Source organism: Egretta garzetta, unplaced genomic scaffold (genome assembly GCF_000687185.1).
Source record: "Egretta garzetta isolate BGI_Z169 unplaced genomic scaffold, ASM68718v1 scaffold232, whole genome shotgun sequence".
In the NCBI taxonomy this organism is placed as follows: Eukaryota; Metazoa; Chordata; class Aves; order Pelecaniformes; family Ardeidae; genus Egretta; species Egretta garzetta.
Genome location: NW_009258959.1, coordinates 977,203 through 1,000,714, shown reverse-complemented (window position 1 = coordinate 1,000,714; position 23,512 = coordinate 977,203). Strand labels below are relative to the sequence as shown.

At 44.3% G+C, this 23,512-nt stretch overlaps 1 protein-coding gene across 1 annotated transcript in view; it reads left to right on the top strand.

The window, feature by feature from the left end:
• The first annotated feature begins 11,091 nt into the window (after positions 1-11,091).
• FAM168A (family with sequence similarity 168 member A) overlaps positions 11,092-23,512 on the top strand; it is a 224,119-nt gene continuing 211,698 nt past the window's right edge. The window contains exon 1 of the mRNA XM_035890182.1: positions 11,092-11,260. The gene's annotated coding sequence lies outside the window, so the exon portion shown is untranslated. The remainder of the gene's footprint in view (positions 11,261-23,512) is intronic.

Sequence of the window (23,512 nt, the reverse complement as noted above, 5' to 3'; positions counted from 1 at the left end):
CGCATCCCCTCACCCACCACCTTTCGGGGTGCTTGGGTCCAGGGAGCCCCCACCGAGGAGCCGCCACCGCCGGGTCCAAGCCAAGTTTCACCTTCTCTTCGTGCGCCAAGAAGGGAAATGGAGTGACGGGGCTCGCGGGTGATTTTCGTGTGCGCGTCCAGCTCTCAACCCTCCGGAGATGTCGGTGAGGGGCTCGGGCCGAGTGGCGTCCGTCTCCCCCGTCCCGCTCCCCTGTGCTGGGGGGGGGTGTGTTAAAAATGGCCCAGGTTTGGTGAAAAGGGGGGGGGATGTCGGCGTGAACGTCCGTAGCCTGAAAGCAGAGAGCGCAAGGTTGTGAAATGTAAAGCGGTGTTATATTTTTTCTGCCTGTTTAAAATAGCATATTCTGTTAATTTTTATGAAAGGGGTGATTTTAAATTTTTTTTTATTTATTTATTTGTTTTTTTCATTTGGGTAATTGCTCGAATACTTTGTTATTGGCGGTGTGGTTTTCAGGGCGGCGCAGTCCGTGGCTATATCGTAGGTGAATAATGCCAAAAAGGTGCTTAGCTTCAGTCCTTTATAGAAAACGGAGGAGCCTTGAAATATGGAAATGGAATAAATATTCATTCTCAAAAAAAAAAAAAAAAAAAAAAAGGGTTTGGTTTGTCTTGGATTTTGGGGGGATTTTTACTCCTCTTTCCCCCCCACCCCCATACATCGTGATGATAAGCTTTCAGGTTATGGCTTGTATTTCCATAGGTTGAATTTCATTCAAAAGGCATTCATTTGGTGCCGAACACTGTCAAATGTAGGAGAAGGAGCAGGTTGAGGGTTTGGTTCCCCCCCTCCCCGGACAAAGGCACGTTGTACTAACCAGAAAGAAACCTCCAGTGATTCTATTTATGTTTTAATCACAATATGATTTAAGCTGCAGTGGTGTGTTTATTCTTGCTGTTAAATAGCGACGGAGGAAGCTAGAGGGATTTTTTTTTTTTGTTGTGTGGGTTTTTTTTTTTTTTTTAAAGGAATGTGAATGATGGAAACATCTTTAGGGAAACATTTTGCTGGACTTGATTGCATCAACCGCATTATTTCATGAAATGTTAACTGTGAAGTGGTTGTTGATTAGAACTCAAATTGAAGAGCGATGTTGAGCAATGTAAAGAAAAAGGAAATTAGTCCTCGGAGGCCAAATGCTTTTTTTTTTTTTTTTTTTTTTTATGTAGTTCTTTCTCATTTAGATTTTGGATTTTAACTGTTTCACAGATTCTCTTGACCTTTGTGGCTGAATACATAAAAAACCCCCCAACCAACCAGCAACTACGGTCTGAATATTTATTCTTGCTAGATAGATGTAGTCATTCAAAGAGCTGATAGCAGTTAGCAATGCATTTTTTTGGCTGAAATATATATTAAATCTGATTAACTTTTGCCCTGCAAGTTACAAATATCAACTTACCTAGTTACACATTTTCGCCCCCCCCCCCCAAATAAACATTTATATTTTTCAGAAGGGATTTCTCCCTACCAAATGATCCACTTAGAGTGGCCTTTCATTTTAATGCATGTCTGCTGAGTATTTCAGATATTGCTGTTCAGATGTATGGGGTTTTGGGGTTTTTTGTATCGATTTTTTTGTCAATTAAAATTCTTGTCTGTTCGTAAAGACGCACTTTTTTGGAGTGGTAGCTATAGAACCCTTCTCCTTTGGAACAAAGGGGTCGGGAGCCAAAGGGCTACGTGCCGTGCAGGTGTTTTGAATTTGTTCAGTAATGGGAAATATTGCTCGGCGTGAGAACCCTAAGTGATACACCAATAATTAATGTGAAATAATGACAGGATACGCTCATTTAGGGAGAACGTATTGTAGGGATCCTTTCTGATCTTAGGTGATAGTCATCTGTCAAATTCCATGAGCCTGCATTGCAGTAAGTGAACTACTTAGGGATTTTTAAACCTTTGCAGTTAAGTTTTCGTGCTCCCCTGTATCAGTCGCCCACCACGCGAATAACGGGGGAAAAAAACAGGGAAGAAAGGTGATGCTGCTCTTGCTGCTTCTGAAAACGTTTCTCAGGCAAGCGGAAACCCTTCGGAGGAGCCTTTCTGCGAAAGGCCGTTGGTACCTCAACTGAAAGCATAATTAAAATGATAATTAAATTGAGTCTAAATTTAATTATCCGCTCTGCCTAGAAGAGCTTGCGAACCTCAGTTTGGACGCGTAGGTGCGAATGCAGCCGCTCTAGGCAAGGGAAGCCGCGTGTTTAATCCGGGTTGGTGTCCGCTTTTGGTAAGTTTTCAAAGGCGACCGCCGTGAGATTGGCACCCATCTCCTTTTCTGGGAAGCGGGACATTCGCAGCGGCGATGGAGCTCCGTGGGTCCCCAAGTCCTACCCGCCGCAGAAGCCAGTGACTGTGGCATAATTCAACCTTATTTTAAACCCAGGTGTTTTCCTGCTGCTGTGGCAGAGGAGCGTTTCAGACCTTTCTCCTCTGGTAGTTGGAAACCTCCGCGTTTCCACCCAGGAACTCTGCTGATTTCCAGCTCTCAAGAGGTTGGTAGCAGCTGATGAGGCTCTCGGAAGGGAAGCACAACTTTCATATCTTCCTTTCTGTTTTTCATTTGTCTTCCAGTCATGCCTTTTGGGTTTGATTGTATCTGCAGAGGCCCCCGATTTCCCTTTCCGCAGCTCAAGTGCTCCGTGTACTTTCTGTTTCCTCTGCAATTCATAAAGTCTCTCCTTAAACCGCGGCGTTCTCAACTGCGCGTTTCGGTCCCGAATTAGCTCCCCTTGCGCTGGCCGACGGGTGGCTGGACAGTGCTGGCTTCTCCTCGGGTGGCTGCGGATGGTTGAATGCCCTCTCCCCGTGCCGTGGAGGTGCTCGGGCCAACCCTTGTCACAAGGTGAGAGACGTGCGATGTCCTGCCAATCTCCTCCTCCTGGTACGACGACCAAGTATTTCAAGCATCCCCTAGAGAACTGTGTTATTAGCTGGCGTGCTCGGGGAGGAGTGACTCTCGCATCGCTTTCAAAGTGCAAACGAGGTAATTTTTTTGTACGGCGCCGTTGTTGATTTATTTGCGGGTGAGATCGTGCGTCTGAGAAGGAGCTGGCTGCGAAGGAGAGGTTCGTAACTATTCACACTGGTCTGGTTTCTTAATGTACCGTGATCTTTCTAATCAATTAGACTCAATTTTGTTGCTTAAAATCTGTAAGTCATCACATTTGGTCCACAGAATGATTCGATCCAGAATGACTGAATGAGAAGAGTGTTCTCGTCATATTCTACAGGATTTTTCCGAACTATGTAAACTGCATTTTTTTGCTGATTTAAAATGCAAATCCATTAGTCCTGATCTTACTGGATTCTTGTGTGCCATCGAGCATCTTTTCAATAAATAGATGAAGATTTTTGTTACAATGACAACAAATGAAATCCACCTATCCGTTTTTTTGCCTGTTGACAATCTTTTAACTCTTTGAATTAAAAAATACCAGCTTTTAAGCTGTCACTTTTTAGAACTGGGAATACATTTTCAAGAATTATTTCCGTGTGACTTGACTACCTGCCAGTCGAATGGATGCCGTTCTTCAGAGGTGTCTAAATTGTGTCACCTTCCTGTTCCTTTCACTCCACGGAATCAGTCTGTTCCTATTTTTGTGTTTAAAACATTGACATCACTAAATAGGAGAGGAAAATGTTTGTTTATGCGAATGCGTGTAAATTCTCAAGGAAGTAAGGGTGATGTGATCACACCATCTACCTGCCCACCAGGAATTCTGCTCTCCCTTTGCGCTCCGATCCAGATTTCAAAGGGCCATAGATGGAGAAGACAATCTAGCTTTAGGTTTTTATATAAGTTTTGAGAAAGCTGACCGCTGGGCAGAGGGGAGCGAATAAAATTGGTGCTTCTACCCACGGAATGGGGCTCATAACCATTTCCCTTATTTTTCTAGGCGACAGCATCTCGCTGGCTGGTTGGATCATGTGCGGCTGGAGCCCTTGTGGTCCTTTACCCAACCAAGAGATTAGGGCTGTGGGAGGAGTTTGGGAGAAGTTTTGAGCAGGTGGGGAAGAGCTGGAAATACTATGTCGGTGGTGGTTGATGGCCTTCACGTCAGGAAGTGCGGGCTTCTTCGTCTTGCTGATTTTGGAACAACACTTACGGGATATATAATTTGTATTGTGCTTTGATGCATTCATTGATGCTTTCCTTCGTTGGGTGGATAATCTTGACGGGGGATTTTATGTTTACTTCTTGGTTTGAATCGGTAGCAACAGAAAGAGTTGTGAATTTTCAGGGTTTTCTTTTGTGGAGGGGCAGGTGTGCTTTGCGATGGGCATCTGAAGCGTGAATCCCAGACCCATAATTAAGATCCCAGTCAGCGAAGATCCGGCTCTTAAGGTGCATCCAGCATCTGCAGATCTTCTGAAATTTGTGGAAGCTCTTGATCATGAAGCAACTTCTGAGAATCAGGGCATTTTCTTGTCTTGGGCTCCCAACAGGAATGTGAAGACACAACTCAAGATTTGTTTCCAGATAGATTTTTAATATGTAACTTCACTCAAATATGAGCATTTTGTTATTTTTCTATTTTTCTAAAATCTCTTTCTCACTGCCTCTCAGTCTGAAAGATACGACACGGTTCATCGTGCTAGTATTCAAGTAAACCTTACATTTCTTCCCTCTTTCCTGCTGGAACCCTGCAGGAAAGCAACGATGATGATGATGGTATTCTTGGCATAATGCTTTAGTTTTCAAAGAACTGAGGTTCTGTTGAGGATGACGGGGGATGCCTTGGTTTCCTCACAGTGGGAGTGGGACTTGAATAATTTTTAAAAAGTTCTCCTGAGTTTTGATTACTATGCATGTGCTGAAAACCCTGAGCGCTGCAAAGGAATTTCAAGTGACTGTGTGCTTTCTGGGAGGAAAAAATGTGGGCCTGTTGACGCTCTCCAGCAAACCATTTAGGAGGTTATCGCCATGGCATTTGCAAAAGCTGAAAAAAAAAAAAGTATTCCTGTCCTCTGTCGGAGATGCTGGTTTGTATTTGGCTGTCCTTTTCCCTGTCTTTCCTTTCTCTCCTTGAGTGAAGCGGTCACCTGGAAAACTGGAAGGTGGGAAAAGTAAAAGTCAGAGCAGAAAAATGGGGTTTATCATAGCTTTCATGCCATAGCTTTCTCAATAGGAAGATTAATGCTGAAGTGTATTTGTAGGCTGAACATTTTTACCTTCCTTGTCTTAGCAAGGGTTAGAGATTTGGGAGGATTATGGAAGACAAGCTTAGAGCATTTTATGAGAAAAAAGGTACTAAACTGGCAAGAAAAGAATAGATGCCATCATGCCTGCTAGGCATGTCTAATTCTCAGATAAAATGGATAAAGATTGCCGACTGCAGCAAAAGTTAAAATAGAGCATAACATCTCGGGGTGCGCAGGGTTTTTCCTCTTGCTTCTAATTTGCTGTAGGACTTAATCAAAAAGATCTGGCTCTTCCATGGCATCCGACTCTTCGGTTTATCTGCCAGGAATCAAAGCACAGTATTTGGGCTTCTGCTTTCTTTGGCGTTAGATACCCAACTCTCTAAATTTGATAACGTGTGGATTTTATCGTTTTGATGTCGGAAATACATTGTGAAGACTGGTGAGAAGTTTTGAGCATGATCTGCCTTTTCCCCTGTTTTCCTTTCAGTTCTTTATACATGAATTTGTAGGAGATGACAGATTGCTTTTTTAATGGGCATTAAATGGACATTTTGTTATTCGTGACCAACTCCTGAGGCTCTCTGCAGTCCCAGCAGAAACGTCTGTTCCCGTTCTGGGTCATCCTGTTCAATGCAAGATTTTGGACTTAATGGCATTCTGTGTGCACGTATGTGTGTGTATAGACGTACGTTTTACATATGAGACACCACGTTTTGTATTTATTGACAAGACAGAGTTGGAGGTGATCTCCGGAAAACAACTCGGTGAAATGTCCCTGAACGGGTACTACTTGGCTTAATCTGTCTCTGGAGATACTCGGCCCTAACTGAAGGAAGTCTCCAAGCATGTTCGGTCTTCTCCTGCCATTTAGGTGGACGAAGTAAGATCACTCAATGCAGTTGCTGATGATTTTTCAACTAAAATGAATGCAGTGTCTATACGGACAGGCAGGGTCTAAGGACTTGTCCCCATTGAAAAGTATTTTGAATTAAGCTTGTGAGCTTTTAAAGTGCAATTACTTTGGAATAGGTCCCAATATGAACATTTATTCTGTAGTAGTTTATTCTGCAAATAATTGCCTTCAGTTTCCTGTGTATGTCATAACTTAATGAGACATTTAATGGCTTTTGCAAAAACTATGGCATTCCACATATTTTTCAGGTTCAATGTTGTGTGGTATGGGCAGCTAGAATAAGGTTTCCATTTGGCCTTGTGGTCGTTTGGAGGAGGAAATCAGACTTGTCTTACGCGTGCCCTACTCTTGTCCGAGCGTGGCCAGTGCTGTATTCAGAGGGTGGTCACTTGGTGATGAGAACAGGACCACCCAAACGCTCTCCTGTCGGTCATCCTTGCCTCCTGTCGTGGTGCAAATAAGAGGTGAAACCAATGCAGGGAAAATTGGTTAAAGCTCAAGTTTGCTGTTGATTTGACTTGTATTCGCAACAGAATTTTTGAAGTCTTAAAATGAAGTGTGATAAATTTGAGAAATGGCTTCTTTTTCTTACTGTAGCATCCAGATCCCAGCTGCCGAACGGGGCAGCTAGCTGAGTCTTCTGCATATGGACTGATCTCATTTGGAAGCTCAATAAAATACTTCTTTCCATAAGAATTTTTTTCACTGTCTGTATATAACACACACACAAAAACTGAAGTTGTGGAGAAGATCCTTCATTTGAGGTGGCTCCTTCTGTGGTAGTGGACTTAAGTTGTGGGCTCAGTAAATAAATGTGGTATCAGATCTGTTCTCACCTGAGTTTCAGCTTCTCTTTCATAATTCCTGGAGTTTGATTTTACGTATGTGTGCATTAGCGTTACCATCAAGAAATAACGTCTTAAATTGCCTTGGGGTTTGTAAAATGACGTTGGAGTGTTTTACAGCAAATCGGTGTTACCTAGAGTTTTTGCTGGTTTGTGAATCGAAGCCCTTGGTTTGTGTTACACACAACTTCTGAGGAAAAGGCATAAAACCCTCAGCGCTCTTGGTTGCTTTTGGATTCCCATTTAGCAAAGTGTCCGGCGCGAGGCACGTTGTTCTCTCCCTCTCTTCCGCAACACCACTGCCAAGGTGGTCCAAGAGATGACCCTTTTTTCCTTTCTGATGCTGCCGCTACCACCGTGCCCCGCAACTGTACATACCATTAAGGCTGCTTCTGTCCAAGATTCTTGGAAGGTCTTTGCAGACCTCCCTGGGTTAAACCTTGTGAGATCCTCGTGCGTGGATGTACTATCTCTGTTTTCACCACGGAAAAAACGGAGCCTGAAGATTTCTTGCTGGCATTGCACAGCAAGGTCAGATCAGATGCTGTGCTGCTTCTCCCTCTGTGGTGGCCAGGAGATGGATTTGATTTGCTTTCTGTGCCATTGGGATGTGCTTAGATGCTGCATTGGTGACTTTCTGTATGGACTTAGAAGAGAGTTCCTACATCTTAAGGCTTAATTAGAGTGACCCCCTCGAAACCACAGGTTTTCCCTGGAAAAAGAGCCTAATGACTATTTATGTGGGGCTGTTTACCTTCTGCCAGCACAGTCAGTCTTAGTTTGAAGATCTCAAGTCATGAAGAATCCGCCACTTCTCTTGATATATTTTCAGCAATTAATTACCTTGTCTGATTAAAAAATTGAGGTCTCATTTGAATTAGTTTCCAACTATTGCTTCCAAAAGTCTTTTCTTGGCTAAATTAAAAGGTCCTTTGGGACCCAGTAATGTTTCTTGTTGGAGGGAACTCATAATTCCATAACTGAGTGGTCTTTCAGCTTTTATTTTGGCTGAGTTAAACACATGGCATTGAGCTGGGAAGTGTCGGGCAGTTTCTGGCCCGGCAGTACCTCAGATTGTGTTTCAGGGTCTCTGGCTTTCACATTTGGTTTCCTACGCGTAGTACCTTGCTTTTGATTGTATTGAAACCTACTTGGAGTGGCCTTTGCAGTCCGAATTGCTGTGTATCGTCAGCCTGCCCTCTTCACCTGTCATCCAAAGGACCATTCACAAATCTTGTCTGTGCTTATATTAATTTCCAGATCTATAGAGAACCTCTTGAATCGTACCGGGCTCCGTCTCAAGCCCAGCAGAACCCTACTACAGCTAACTTTGTTGTCGGTGTTTTTCCACGGATGACTGCTTTTAGTCATCTGTCAGTTGGCCAATTCTAAATCCGTTTAGCGTGCTTTGTTGACATAGTATAGTGGTAATTTTTTAATCAAGATGTCATGCTCAACAGAAGTTTGCCTGTTACCTTGCAGCAGTTGGCTTTATCAGCCTGATTTTGAATCTCATCTAAGAATGAAATCAGCTTTGTTTGACAAGGCCAATTTTCCATAACATTGAGTTGATTATCACTGATTTTGCTCCTGTCCTTTTTAAGTCCAGATCAAATCTGATTGAGTTTTCCCTTATTTTGTCCAGAGCCGATGTCTGGCTAACTGACTGATAGTTACTTGAGTCATCTTTTTGCCCTCTCCTGCTGTTACCATGTTAGAAATGTTTGTCTTCCAGATTTTCTCCTGCATTCCAAAAGGTATTGAAAATGAACCCTCGGGGTCTCAGAACTGGTGGAGGATTCTTTGAGGACTCTCTGGTTAAACAACCTGGGTCTCTGAGGAACCATTCCTTACTGAAATGCAGAGCTGGCAGAGAGCTTGGGAGACTCCAGTCCATTCACCTCCTTGAGGCAACATCAAGTGCCTCTAGAGCATCCCTGACAAATATGTTTCTAATTTTTGCCTTAAAATCTGCCAGTTTAGGAGGTACCCAGCCTCCTTAGGTAGCTGGTCGTGGGTGCTTAACCAATTTAGTTAAAAAGCTTTGCCAAGATCTTCCATCTTTGGCAAATTAAGATACTCTGCTTCACTCCAGAGGACGTGCAAAATAACCCATCCCCTTGTCTCCGTTGTCACTAATGGGAGCCTGTTGCATTCTCCTTCAGTTTTCTTCCCTCTAGGCTGAACAAGGTCCTTTAATCTGTTACCATGGATCACGTTGTTTCCAAATCTCTTTATTATTTTTGCAGCTTTCCTCTCTACTCCGATGTGTTTACCTCTCTCTGTGCACGGACTCGGTACTCCACGGCCTCGTCAGCGTTGTATAAAATGAAATTACGCTGTTTTCCACGTGGCACTCTATTAAAGCAATCTGAAATGCCCTCCCCCCCCTTTTATTTTTTTGCAAATCCCTTGTATTATTGACTTATATTAATTTGCGATCCAATATACCCTTCAGGTTATTTTCTCTTGCCCATCAGCCTAGCTAGTTATTCTCCACCTGCGCAGCATACGCTGCTCTGGTCCTCGTCTTTATTGAGTTTCACCGGGCTATTTTGGTTTGACCCAATTTGATCTTGACGCATCCGTGTTGTTTCATTTTTTCGTGCTTTATCCTGTAGTTGCTTTGATATAGGTTGCTTAACCATTTTTCTAGTATCTTCCCACTGATTGCAAGGGGAGTTAAATCTCTAATTTGCTTTTCCAAACTCCGCTCTGTAGCTATTTCCTTCTTGATCCCAAAAGCACTTTGAAACTTTGTGGGTGAATATAAGTGGATCATCTATATGCAAATTCCTTAATTTTTCCTCTGCTAAGTTATATTTGTGAAAAATCAGCATCTTAAGTGACGCCTGTTTTCATTATGTTGCTATTTCATTAGGATGATAACTAAAAAGTACAAACACCGTACAAGTTAAAATCAATTATTTAAATCAAGACATTTTGCAATCTTGATTGAATTACTAGACTTAGATATATTTAAATGTGAGTCTGTTCTTTTTCTCCTCTGTCAAGACTTCCAGTCCAGTGATTACCGCAGCTTTATTGGTTGTAATGAGGTCCAAACCAATTCCTTTGTGTTATAAATTGTCACCTAGCATTTTAGAAAACTAATCCCCTATAATTCTTTGCCGCATGAGCATTTCTGTACCCCTTCTGCCTCCTCCATACACCCACATCTTTTTTTTTTCGCCCCTTTATGTGCCTGTGGAGTCACATACCCTGATCCCTGTCTTGGTGCTTCCCAGAACCTCCTCCTGGGCTTCGCCCATTACAACACACCGAGTTACTGCCCAGTTGCCCTGGAAATTCAGTTCTTCTGCGGTACTGATACTTGCCAAAGAGGTGAGCCTTGTTCCCCCTCTTTTTAGGGATACATTGCAGCCACCTCCTCTCTTTCATATCTGAACACCATTGAACTAATGATTTTAAAGTCCAGTCACACACTTCATCACAGCAGATTTCATTTTTTTTTCTTACTGCCGGTCAGGATTTTATTCCTTCCTGCTTGTTATTCAGCCTCCTTGCACCCATATATAGCAATAGAAAATTCATTTTCTTTATGGACGCTCTTGTCTGACTTTGAACCTCATTTGCCCTTCTAAGTGTCCTTCTCTTGTGTTTAGCTTATTCCTTTCCTGGATGCATCAGCAGTTTCATCTGGGAAGGTGTCTTATTAGTTGGAAAGATGCTGGCTCTGCAATTCATGATCTCTCTGTTCCCTGCAATACCGTTCAATCACTCAAATCCCAATATTCTCATCGGTCGTGCAGCCTTGTTCAGGTTGCCGACCTTTTTTTGCTTTCTCTTGCATCTAGTACTGGATGCGTGTTTTAGCTCGGGGTTCAACAACCCATGGGTGTCCGATCAGAGTAGGAATGGGGTGTGGGGCTGGTAGCATTGGCATTTGGAGGCACTCATTTGCGAGAGGCAGCAGGTTCCAATTTCTGACTCTCCCTGAGCTCTACGCTCAGCAAAAGCCGCTGTCTTGCATGGAAGCAAGGTACCAACGATTAGCAGATTCCTGCCCGTTCGAGAGGCAGCTTCTACCAGATCCTGCTCGGTTTCTCTTGGCACACTCGCGCCGTAGCATGGGGAAGAAAAAGCCTGGCACGGCACCATACAAAGATTGCCAAACCTTGACTTAGACTTTCCTTTTCAGTTCTTTTCCAGGATCTCTGAAATCTTTTCTCATCCGCTTAGCTCCAGCTGATGCGGAGTTGCTGCTCCCGGTATGCACGGTTACTTCTTTTGACCAGAGTGATTAGCCAATATTTGTGACCGTCTGTGGGAAGAGGAAATCGATGACAGCCAGGTATTTCTCGGAGGCGATCGTGCTGATTCACAGAGCGCATTTGCAGGGGCTGGTTTTTCCGAACACAGTCTGAAGCAAACAGCAGGAGCCCATTTTGCTCAGTATTCCAAGGTCTTTCATTTTTTTTTTCCCCGCCAGCACTAAATACATGCGCGCCCGCACGCACACGTACGCGCAGAGTTTTTCTGGGGCTTACACCACGGGTGTTTTTCTGCCTGTCCTTGACGTTCTCGCGCTTTCCTGATGCTCTTCACTGACATTTCTGGCTCCGTCAGTAGGCTTGACAGTGTGTGTATTCTCTCCTGTTCTCTGCGGTTTACATACTTTCCCCTTCCAATGCTCTGTGTTTGCGTTCAGCCCTTGGGAAGCTTTTTTTACTCACATCTGTTTAGGCCAGTTTGTGGCCAGCCTTGCTGGCTTTTAGCCTTTTCATCCAAAATTCCACGTCGCAGAATTGTCTTCATGGGGATTTTTCGGATGAATTCATAATGTGCTTCAGCCTTTCACTTCAGGGGGGTTTCTCTGCTGGGGAACCCAAATCTCCAAGCTTTCTTGTTATTTTGCTAGTGATGAATGATGGTCTTATGGTCAGATCGTGGGAGACTGGCACCCATGGTTCTTGCCATGCCCACAATTTCCCTTTAGTTCACAAACTGCATAAATGGTGCCTTGGTTTCCCATTTGGAATATGGCAAAAGGGGTTGGTAATGCCTGTAATTCCCAAGACAGATAAATGAAACATTGGGAGGTGCCCTGATACGCACAGCCACCACTTCGCCCTTCTCCAGTGCTTGAAGGAATGAAAAGATTGTTGACCCCTGTGCTGGTGGTCGCCTGGTTGGGTTCCTTCATTGTGCCCCGTACGGAGTTTTTCTTTTAAGTTTTGTACAGATTTCAAAACGGCGCCAAATTATTCCGCTTACGTGGAAATGGCTCTCGCAGAAAGTGCGTAACATCAGTGCTGCAGAGACTATTCTGGTGTCTTGCTCGTTCGGGTTTACAATTCAGGCTGGTGCCTTTGATCTGCGACACTCTTGATTTGAATCTTATCTCCTTCTGAGACCTCTTTCCCCAGGACTCTGCTGGCAGTCAGGATTAGCTGGGCTTTACTTCGTTAACAATCTTGTTTTTAAATCTGAAAGGACTTCAGCAGAGTTTTCTCCTGGGGTGTGTGTGGGGGCATTGATTCTGGAATATGTTTTTCTCGGTGTTATCAGGATTTTCTGGCTATTGAGATAAGCCGCGGGGCTTATGAATCACAGAGTTTTCTTCTACAGTGGCAACTGGAGGAAGCTGGATGTGTCTTCGGGTTTTTTTGGTTTTATCTGACCTTCCTATGATTATACCTTTATTATTATTTCATATTTCTTGTTTTGTGTGTGTGTGTATATTAACCAAAAGATAGTGGGAAGAACATCGGGGAAAACAATCCCTTATTGTTTGGCTTTTGATTTCTGCCTGCCCTCCTGAGATGCTGGCAGGGTACCAGAAGCATGGGCTGTCCCGAGGGAGGAGAAAACGGGGTCAGACAGACTTGGCTCGGTTAAGTTCTAGATGCAGGTGATCTTTGTCTTCAAAGTTTATAACTCATTCTGATTTAAAAAGAAAAGAAAATTGGAAAAAACTTAAGGACCAACAAGGCAAGACACATTTTCTGTCTTTCAACAAGTTTCAAAACTGTTTCACTGTCAGAGTTAATAAATGTGAACTTTTGCAGGTGTCAGATCTGTGGGTCTGTAGAAGGGTGGGCTGTTCTGGAGTGAGGTCACTGCGTCCAGCTCTGGAGCCCTCAGCACCAGGAGGACATGGACCTGTTGGAGCGGGGCCAGAGCAGGGCTACTAAAATGCTGCGAGGGCTGGAGCCCCTCTGCTCTGAGGCCAGGCTGGGAGAGTTGGGGGTGTTCAGCCTGGAGAAGAGAAGGCTGCGGGCAGAGCTGAGTGCGGCCGGTCAGGGCTTCAAGGGGGCCCAGAGGAAAGGGGGGGACAAGCTTTTTAGTAGGGCCAGCTGGGACAGGACAAGGGGGGATGGCTTTAAACTGAAGCAGGGGAGGTTTAGACTGGATCTAAGGAAGAAATTCTTTACACTGAGGGTGGTGAAACACTGGAACACGTTGCCCAGAGAGGTGGTGGAGGCCCCATCCCTGGGACCATTCCAGGCCAGGTTGGCCGGGGCTGTGAGCAACCTGATGTGGTTCAAGGTGTCCCTGCTCCTGCAGGGGGGTTGGGCTGGGTGACCTCTAGGGGTCCCTTCCAATCCAAAACATTCTATGATTCTGTGATCTAGAAAGTTTGACTTATGCCCATTACTGTTACTTCTGGTAACATCCATAAGAAGAAAAACCTAAATCAGTACCACTCGTTGGACATAAAAGACTCATTTTCTTACTAGCAGCCATATAACTTCTTGAGCAAGAACTGCTGCCTGAAGGGCTAAGCGTAAATTCTTGTTGACGCTAAACCAATCTTGTTGACGATAAAAGGTACAACCCCAAACTCCGAGATACTGTGGTGCAAAATAAACTCAAAGACAAAGGGACACTTTGCTGCGGTCTGCACCTATGTCTTGGTAGAACCAGAATCGCGATTGTATTCCGTGACTGCAAATTCCTGAAGCGCTGGCACCCAAATCCAGAAATCCTGACGCTGTTCTTTGAAGGCAAGAAGTTTTGTGTAGGTGTCTTGCAGTAATTTTAGCTCCTTCCCTTGATACAGCGCATACCCTCTCTGAACTAAGGCTATTGCTTGCCTCCTGATGTAAAATATAGCGTGCTCTAAAGGCTCTCCTGATAGCCAAGTATCAGGAGATGCTATTTCTGTGAAATATCATTTAGACTATGTACTACAAACACCTCAAGTACTTTTATGGCTTCCTTCTCGGACCATCCAAGCCACCTACAAGCTGTAGTGAACATAACAGGACTTTTAGAGATAGAGAAGTGTTGTTTATCCTCGTTTCCCATCTGTAAAATGTGCATCAGCCGGGCTGAGAGTCTGGTTTTGTCGCTGGTTTAGGCAGGTGCTGCGGGAGATGTAGCTCTGCCCTCCTTCCTGCCGCACTCTGATGTACCTTGTGCCGAAGGCATCGTTTCATGCGATACCGATGGGACCAATATACCAGTACCTTCTGCTTGGAGCTGCCCAGTTGTGTTTCCACCTGGTGTGAACTTGTACTTGGGAACACGTGGCCAAGGAGAAGGGAGGATATGTGAGACTGCATCTTCTGGTAACACTGTGAGTATATTGACTTAAATGGCCTTAAATTCGACTTAAATGGCCTTAAAGTCAACTTCAGGAACTGAAACAGCATCTTCAGGGTGTGCTTTTACGATGTGTTTGAGGTAAGGGGACTGCTACTCCCTCCGTGATGCTTGTTTGACTGTGGTGAGCTAGTGCTTTTACGATGTGTTTGAGGTAAGGGGACTGGCCACCTTGCTACACCCTCTGTGATGCTTGTTTGACTGTGGTGAGCTGATTCATAGAATCATGGAATCGTAGAATATCAGGTGGGAAGGGACCTCAAGGATCATCTGCTCCAACCTTTCTAGGCAAGAGCCCAGTCTAGACAAGATGGCCCAGCACCCTGTCCAGCTGAGTCCAGAGTAGCGATTCAACGCACTGAGCTGGCAGGAAAATAACCCACATGAAAACCTTGCAAAGTATACATTGGAAAGGGAAGGATAAGCTGAGGGATAATGTCTGGCATCTTCTGGGACTTCTAGCAGGACAACTCCCTTTTATTTTATTTTATTTTTTTAAGTTATAGCAACGCAGTGTTTCTTTTGCTGGCTCCAGAAGGTTGACACCGGGAGCTGACTTGATCTTGTTGTACTCTTAGGGATCTTGCCATTTAGTAAAGAGGGAGCGGAAAAAAATCCGGAGATTAAATTTACTTAAAATGTGTTCTCAAGACGAAACACGGATGCTTTGTTGGAGCTCAGTAGTCTCTGCAAATCTTTTAATGTTGAAATAATTTAATGGGAGTATCCATTTTAAGATTATTGGGGAATATCCAGAGTCTATTCCCGGTACTGAGAGCGGAAATCTGTTTTAATTGGAGCAGCTTTCTGGGAGCCGGGCTTTCTGCCGGAGTGGTAACAGTAAGAATGAGAGATTATAAACCCCCCAGGCATTTTACATCCATTTCAAGTAGCCTGAGTATGGTAAGAAACAACAAAAATTGGGCAGCACCCAAGAAAACAGAGACTCTGTGTAGGGGATTCGGAGACTATGTACTAAACCTCCCCAAAAAGTACCTGAATCAATGGGGACGTGGTTCCTGGGTTCACCTTTTGTGCTTGTTTTATTGAATATCTCCTACTGAGAGAGGGGATCAAATCCACTGCCGCCACAAATAGCGCTTGAGATTTTGCTGTTGCTTATGTGTAATTAACCCTGATGATTTCTTCCTGGTTTGGTTCATTTCTGTATTTATAGGCAACATATAGGAGTGAAGAAACGAGAACAATTCAAACGAGGGAAGGAAGAGAAAATGTTATCAGATAACCCAGGGAAATTAGGTAGCTGGAAGCCTTTAAAATGTTTTTGTTGAAGATAACTGTATCCCTCTAATTTCAGAAGGAAAAAAAGCGTGCAAGTACCTTATTTTTAAAACCAGCTCTGCTTTCCAGAATGCCTGGAAAATTGAGTTGAACCATTACAAGTGCTGCTCCTTCAGCATTTGCCTCTTAGAAGTTTTTAACGGGTATAATTTATTTCTGTTTGACAGAGTGCCTATCGTACACGTTAATAACAGAACCTCAGAATTTTGTTCTCGTGTGCTAAAACGAAGAGGAAAATGAAAAAGCTGTATTCAAAAATAAATTGCAGATAATCTGGGAAGGTGGACATTAAAATATCTCTGCTGTAAACACGTTTGTTGCCACAGCAGGAAAGGTTGGGTGCTGTAATCTTCATTTTCGTACCCCTAATTATAGTTTAAGTCCTTCTAAAATTTACCTCTAATTCTAAGTTTCCTTACCTGCCTCTGTTTTCTCAGTGATTGCACTATCTCTGATGTATCTGACCAGAGGCAGCTGATTTTTATCTTAACGCTGATGTTCATCTGGGTGACTTAAAGGCAACGATAGTGCAATATGTTCTTATTCTCTGAAACTGCTGCTGCTTGAAGTGTCGTGTACGGACTCATTAGTGAAGTGATGTAGCACAGAGTTGCACATTCTTGGACTAAAAGCGTATTACGGTTTAGCAAAGGATACATTCAAATTTGCAGAGAATGCTCTTTTTTTTCTTTGGAAGCCGTGAATGCGCTGTATTTTTACTCTATTTTTCACATTGGATAGAATCAGTACAGTAAAATAAATCTGTATTTACGCGTACTGTTACGACACGGATGATCAGTACAGGCATGTAGCAATATGTTCTCTTTTTTTTGGGACCCTTTTAGCAGAACACGAAGGGAAGGATAAGATGGAGGTCCGTACTACAATTTCATAGCAACTGCTGCTTGAAGGAAATTATCATCTGGTTTGAACCTTTTTGCAGAAGTTGGATGCAACAATAGACACAATAAAGCTATTTATCTGATAAGAGTTGTTTAAATAAGATGTTTGGCTTAATAACGGTCTAATTTGCAGGACTCAAATTGCTGTGATTTTATTCTCATAGAAGTAACGCTATGTGTTTGGGCTTGCAGGACTCCTCTTGTGGTGGATTTTGGTGGCAGGTTGTCTGATGTGTGCTCTTCATCCTGGGCGGTGCTGGACTAACGCCTCCAGTAGTGCTGGGCGATCAGTTGTGAGTTTGGAGCTGGGGGGTGGTCAGGAGGTAAATAGCCGGTGTGGGGGTTTGACCCAGGCTGGGCGCCAGGGGCCCACCAAAGCCGCTCTATCACTCCCCTCTTCAACCGGACAGAGGGGAGAAACGTAAATCAAAGGGCTCGTGGGTCAAGATAAGGACAGGGAGAGATCATTTATCAGTTACCATCATGGGCAAACCAGACTCAACTTGATGAAATTAATTTAATTTATGAAATTTTGATGAAATTTATTTAATTTATTATCAAAATCAGAGAAGGAGAGGATAAAAACTGCTGAATCTTAAAAACACCTTCCCCCCCAACCCCCCCCCTCCCTTCCTTCTGCCTGAGCTCACCTTCACGCCCAGATTTCTCTACCTACTCCCCCCCAGCGGTGCAGGGGGATGGGAATGGGAGTTGGGGGTCAGTTCGTCACACATTGTCTCTGCTGCTTCTTCTTCCTCGGGAGAGGACTCTTCCCCTGCTCATGCGTGGGGTCCTCTCACGGCAGACGGTCCTCCACAAACTTCTCCCGCGTGAGACCTTCCCACGGGGTCACACTTCTTCACGTGCACAAAATGGATATGGACCCAGCATTAAAGGGTAAAGACACCATTGTGGTTTTATGTAGATTCTCACTTCAAGTTCTTTAGTTTCTCAAAACTTATGGCTCTTAAAAGCCATAGATCGGGAAACTTGGGAAAATCCATTTTCCAAAGGTTATTGTTTTCATGTTACCTATGTGGGATTCTGCCTTGTTTACACAGGCATGCAATAAACACCTCTTAAAAATGTCTTCATATAAGAACGTTGAGAGACAGCCAAACCTCAAGTAATGAAGGAGCGCTTAAAGACTTGAACTCAGTCTTGTTAGAGCAGATCTACTTTGCAAGTTAATATCAAGTTAATATTAAGTTAATAATGCCTAAATAGGTTGCCAGTTTATTTCTTCACTAGGAAATTAAATCAGGTTGACTGTGCTCAAATTACTGTTTTCAAATTAAGTAGCTCGAAGGAGAGCAGCAGCGCTGAGAAGTAACCCTCGTCCTGTGGTGCCTGCAGACCTGGTGCTGTGCTAAAACCTCTGGGGATGTATCAACAAATGAAGCCGTTCTTTAAACTGTGTCCCAGCAAACTGTGACTTCTGAGGCATTTTAGTACCAAGTGACATTCCGATTAAGAAAATTGGTAGTATGTGATCTAATAACGCTGATATTAACTGCATTAAGAACGGCAATTGGGTTTCAAACAATGACCGGTTATCGTGGTCAGGCGGATGGGGTTTTAGAAGTGTCCAATGTGGCGGAGTCAACCCCTCCCCTGGGGAGATTATTCCAATGGGGGACTCTTCTCATGGGGAAAAATTTCCCTCTTATGTCCAGTCAGAATCTTCCCAAGAGCAACTTGTGTCCGCTCCCCCTCGTCTTTTCCATGGGACTCCTTGTGAAAAGGGAGTCTCCATCTTCCTTGTAGCCACCCCTTAGGTACTGGTGCGTGGTGATGAGATCCCCTCTGAGCCTCCTTCTCTCAAGGCTGAACAAACCCAGCTCTCTCAGCCCATCCTCCTATGGCTGAGAGAGGCGTCCCAGCCCTTGGATCACCTTGGTGGCCCTGCTCTGGACCCCTCCAGCCTGCCCACATCTTTTTTGTACAGTGGGGACCAGAACTGTACCCAGGATTCCAGGTGTGGCCTGACCAGTGCTGAGCAGAGTGGGATGATGATTTCTTTCTCTTTGCTGGTGATGCCCTTATTGATGCCCCTCAGCACCCTGTTGGCCTTCTTGGCCGCAGAAGCACCCTGCTCACTCCTCTGGAGCTTGTTGGCCACAGGACCCCCAGGTCCCTTCCCACAGAGCTGCTTTCCAGCTGGGTGGATCCCAGCCTGTGCTGCACTCCTGGATTGTGTTTTCCCTGGTGTAAGACCTTATACTTGTTCATGTTGAACTTCATAAGGTTGTCCATAAGATGGACGCCTCGGTGGAGTCTCCTGGTCTCTGACTGCCCAGGCTGGAAGGACGGTGCCACATGGAAACTGTTGAGCTCCCTGCTTCGATGTGTTCATCAAAGACAGATACCATCATACAAGGTGGTTCTGATCGCTTGGTACCTTGGGCTTGGTGCCTTTGTGTTTGTTTTGAGCTATATTCAACCAGGACACTAAAACAGACGTTAAGCAGTGCTGCTGGGGGTGAGTTGCAAGCCATGGCTACAGAATGAGGCAGAAGAAGTTGTATTACACGTAGTAATGCTTAAAGGGATTAAAAGGTCAGTGGTGTGCAGAGAAGGTTAGTTTAGACATTAGGGTTGATGCTGTAGCACAAAAAGGCAAATGCTTTATTTTCTTTTTTTCCTTAAGGTTTATGAGCATGAAAATATTTAGAAGAGAATAAATCTCATTTCTGTATTTGGTACTCGTGACTTTCGTACGGGAAGACTGTGTATGATTTCCATTTCAATGTCTTGAAATAGCTCTTGGTTAAGTTGTAGGGGAACAGAAGAAACACAAAAATAGTCTGAGGACGAGAAAAACCATGGCCCAGAGAAGCTTAGAGCGAAGTCTGTTTAGCTTATCAGAGAGAGTGCTTGACTGCAGCAGCAGCACAGGAGAAATTTCCAGGCACGGAGCGTCCTCCTATGCATCTGAGGAAGGCGTACCTAAACCCAGTGTTTTAAAGAGGAAATTGGGCGGTTCAGAGTTGAAGCGAGGCATGGTTTTATCAGGGAGGCGGACTGCCCGTTGTAATGAATGATCAAAGGAAAAAGCTCACTTTCCATCTCTAGAATTCCCCTATTTGATCGCTTTTCTTTTACCTCCAAATAGGCCAACACGGGGGTATGTTCTTGTCGAGCGTTAGGTTCAGTTTGTGGGTGACATTTAACAGCGTGTGGTAGGCAGGAGGGGAATTTCAGTGAAGCTGTGGTCTCTTCTTGGCCTTTAAATTGATGAAACTATGAACACATCTTTTCTTCCCAGGCAGAAAGAATTGCGGAAAGGCACCGGGCGCCGTTAACCCGTGGCCGCGTTACAGAGGTTGTGTTAGGAGGTGATGGAGTTTGCTAATTGAAACATTCGTTTTTACTTAACGGGCCAACCTTCGCATTAAAATTACTACCTCGGTCTAGTTAAAAATGTCTGTACTGGACGTTAAGGGCGGGTTTGGGTTATAGCTCAAATTAACTGTGAGCTGAAGGCAAGCCCTAAAAATTTTGTAGAGCGCGTGGTGACTCTGGGAATGGAATTGTGTTGCTGAGAGTTAAGGGTAAAAGGATTATATTTATTTATGATAGGGACTCTCTAAGAGCTGTAAAGAGAGACCTATGTTTTGAAATTCGATGATGCTCACGGGGCGATGGGTGGTGGTGACCTCAGTTTAGGATCAGCTGAGGGAGGGATTTATGAAATGCAGCCACCTGTATAATTGCTATTTACAAAGCATCTGGAAACTTTCTCCCTCCCCGAAATGATCTCATCCTGAGTGTCTACCTCTGGCTGCTGTGCCTTTTGGAAAATAATTTAGAAAACTTTATACAACAGACTTTGAAGCGCATGCCAGCACCAGCTAAAATGACACAACAAGAATACTGCAAGGCATGTGAGCGGCAAGGCAAAGATTCTATTTAAATCTACTGGCTCCAGGTGATGTATTATCGTATCTGGATGTCTCCAGATGATCTGTTCTGGTCATTGAAGCCAGGCTCCACTGAGGTACTGGTCGGACCTTATTCATAGCAGTCTTCAGAAAATATGCCACATGCATTGATCAGTCTTTGTCCGCATCGAAAACCTATTTCTGCCAGCTCTGCTTTGCAATCAAAACTGCTGGTTGGAGTGATATTTGAAGGGATCTAAGAATACTTTAGATGTATTGTCAAGGCATTTGGTGCTAAATAAATTATAGGAACAGTGAGATCCTAGCAAGCGATTGGATAACATAAGCAAGACTTAACGGTTTTTAACCTGTTTTCTGAACAGCGGCACACGACGGATCAAAGAAAAAAAAACTTGTCTCAGTGGCTTCTTTGTACCGAAATTTTTAGGGGCTGAAAATGAGCAGCTGAAGTAAGAGATATAGGGCTTAGGGAAGAACCTACGTGATGAAAGAAACTGGGGTGGGAGGTTATGAAAGCACAGGTTGACAGCTCTGTCCTCTTTATCAACATTTCCCTGTAGGGATCTGCTGTAGATGACTTTGGCCAGGCAAGCATAGCCTGGATAGTTACTTAGAATTAAAAAAAAAATTCTTTATTTAATCTTTATTGTGCTGTAAAGATTTGAGTTTCTCGAAAGCTGGCCTCCTTTGCCGTCTGGGGGGAAAAAAGAGCTGAAGAGGTGGAAGGCTGATTGCCAAGGGGAGGTGTCCGTGCTTGAGGAGCCTGGGAAGAAAGGCAAGTGCAAATTTTCATGTGCCCCCCTCTCTGCCCTTCCTCTGCCTCCTGCAAATAATGGTTCTTGCAATTCTTGCCCATGTTTGCCCCTGAAGTAGGGATTTAGGAGTTTTTTTCCATGCCTGATTCTCAGTCAGAGGAATAAATTTAGAATATCCCAATGTTTCAGTGGTGCTCGCAGCAGTGGCAGCCAGACGGGGTGATCTGGTAGCGACGATGCTCGCAGGGAGGAAAGAGGAGGCTGGAAATGAGCAGGGGAGCTTAGGGATGCAGGGGTGCTCAGAGCTACGCTTCCACAGAGCCAGTTTAGCCATGGACTTCTTTCATGGCTGAGACACACCTATTTCTCGGCGTGGCATAAAACCACCAAAATGGTGACGTTTAAATAAAAATAAAAATAGCTTGCGTTTTGTTGTGGCGGTGCAAAGGCGGAGTGAGGAGCTGGAAGAGTAGATCTGTGGTGCCTGGTGTGCTACGCTGAGCCGGGCTCACGGGTGGAAGCTGATAAAGGCTGTGCTTGCACCAGATTAACTAAGCTGTCCATCTGTTTGGAAGCAGATTATTGGGCAGCGTTCATGGGTGGTTCTTGGGTAGCTGAGCACAACTACATGCAAAGAGTGGGCCACCTGCGCTGGAAATAGGTGTGAGAAATCCCTTCTTCTTACGGTAGGTCCAAATTTGAGTGTGGGATCAGGCTGCTTCATGAGGAGTGTGATAGCTTAACTATGGGTCCCAGTTTTGCAGCGAAGGAACTGAGGTCCAAAGAAGGTAGTTAAGTGTTTGTCAGAAAAATACATGCTCGCAAACGTTACGTTTCTTTTTTCAGATGCCTAGGGCATGTGTCTTCACGGAAACTTTGCATCTTCATAGCACTTCATATCACGCAGAATCACAGAATTGCAAGGGTTGGAAGGGACCTCGGGAGATCACCCAGTCCAACCCCCCTGCTCAAGCAGGTTCTCCTAGAGCATGTTGCACAGGACATCGTCCAGGTGGGCTTTGAATATCTCCAGAGAAGGAGACAACTACATGCAAAGAGTGGGCCACCTGCGCTGGAAATAGGTGTGAGAAATCCCTTCTTCTTACGGTAGGTCCAAATTTGAGTGTGGGATCAGGCTGCTTCATGAGGAGTGTGATAGCTTAACTATGGGTCCCAGTTTTGCAGCGAAGGAACTGAGGTCCAAAGAAGGTAGTTAAGTGTTTGTCAGAAAAATACATGCTCGCAAACGTTACGTTTCTTTTTTCAGATGCCTAGGGCATGTGTCTTCACGGAAACTTTGCATCTTCATAGCACTTCATATCACGCAGAATCACAGAATTGCAAGGGTTGGAAGGGACCTCGGGAGATCACCCAGTCCAACCCCCCTGCTCAAGCAGGTTCTCCTAGAGCATGTTGCACAGGACATCGTCCAGGTGGGCTTTGAATATCTCCAGAGAAGGAGACTCCACAGCCCCCCTGGGCAGCCTGGGCCAGTGTATATATTCAATACAAAGCTCTGTTGACCACAGATGCCATTGTTAGGTCTCATCATCTAACTTGCAGATTTGGCTTTAAGTGTCCAGAAAATGAAGATTACATAATGAATTAATTGGCTAGAAAGAGTTTTCAGTTGAGCGTTATGAAGGATCTCTATGGCAGACGTGAGGGAAGACCAGTTCCTTGGGACAGCATTTGTCTTAATGCTCAATGGCAAGATCGTACTTGTTCCAGCAGTTTCTTGTTGTCTATCCTATATGCCACCCAACTTCTTCTTCCAAGAGGGCAACAGTCCCACAGACAACGGGTTTATTCATTCTTAGGGCTAATTTGGTTCTTGAACAGATTAAGGTAGGTGTCCTAGCAAAAAAAAACCAAAAGAAATATCAGTTCTAAAATAGCACGTACTGGCAGTTCTGGAATGTCTCTGTTGTGTGGCTTTGCAATCACAAGTGTATATTCATGCCAGGCTTTAATGAACTAGAAATATGAAAAATAAAAATCTATAATATGGATCTATGTTTATCATTAAGAATGGAATCATAGAATCACGGAATGGTTTGGGTTGGCAAAGCCCTTTAAGCTCCCCCAGCCCAACCGTTCCCCTACCCCTGCCATCCCACCCCCAAACCCT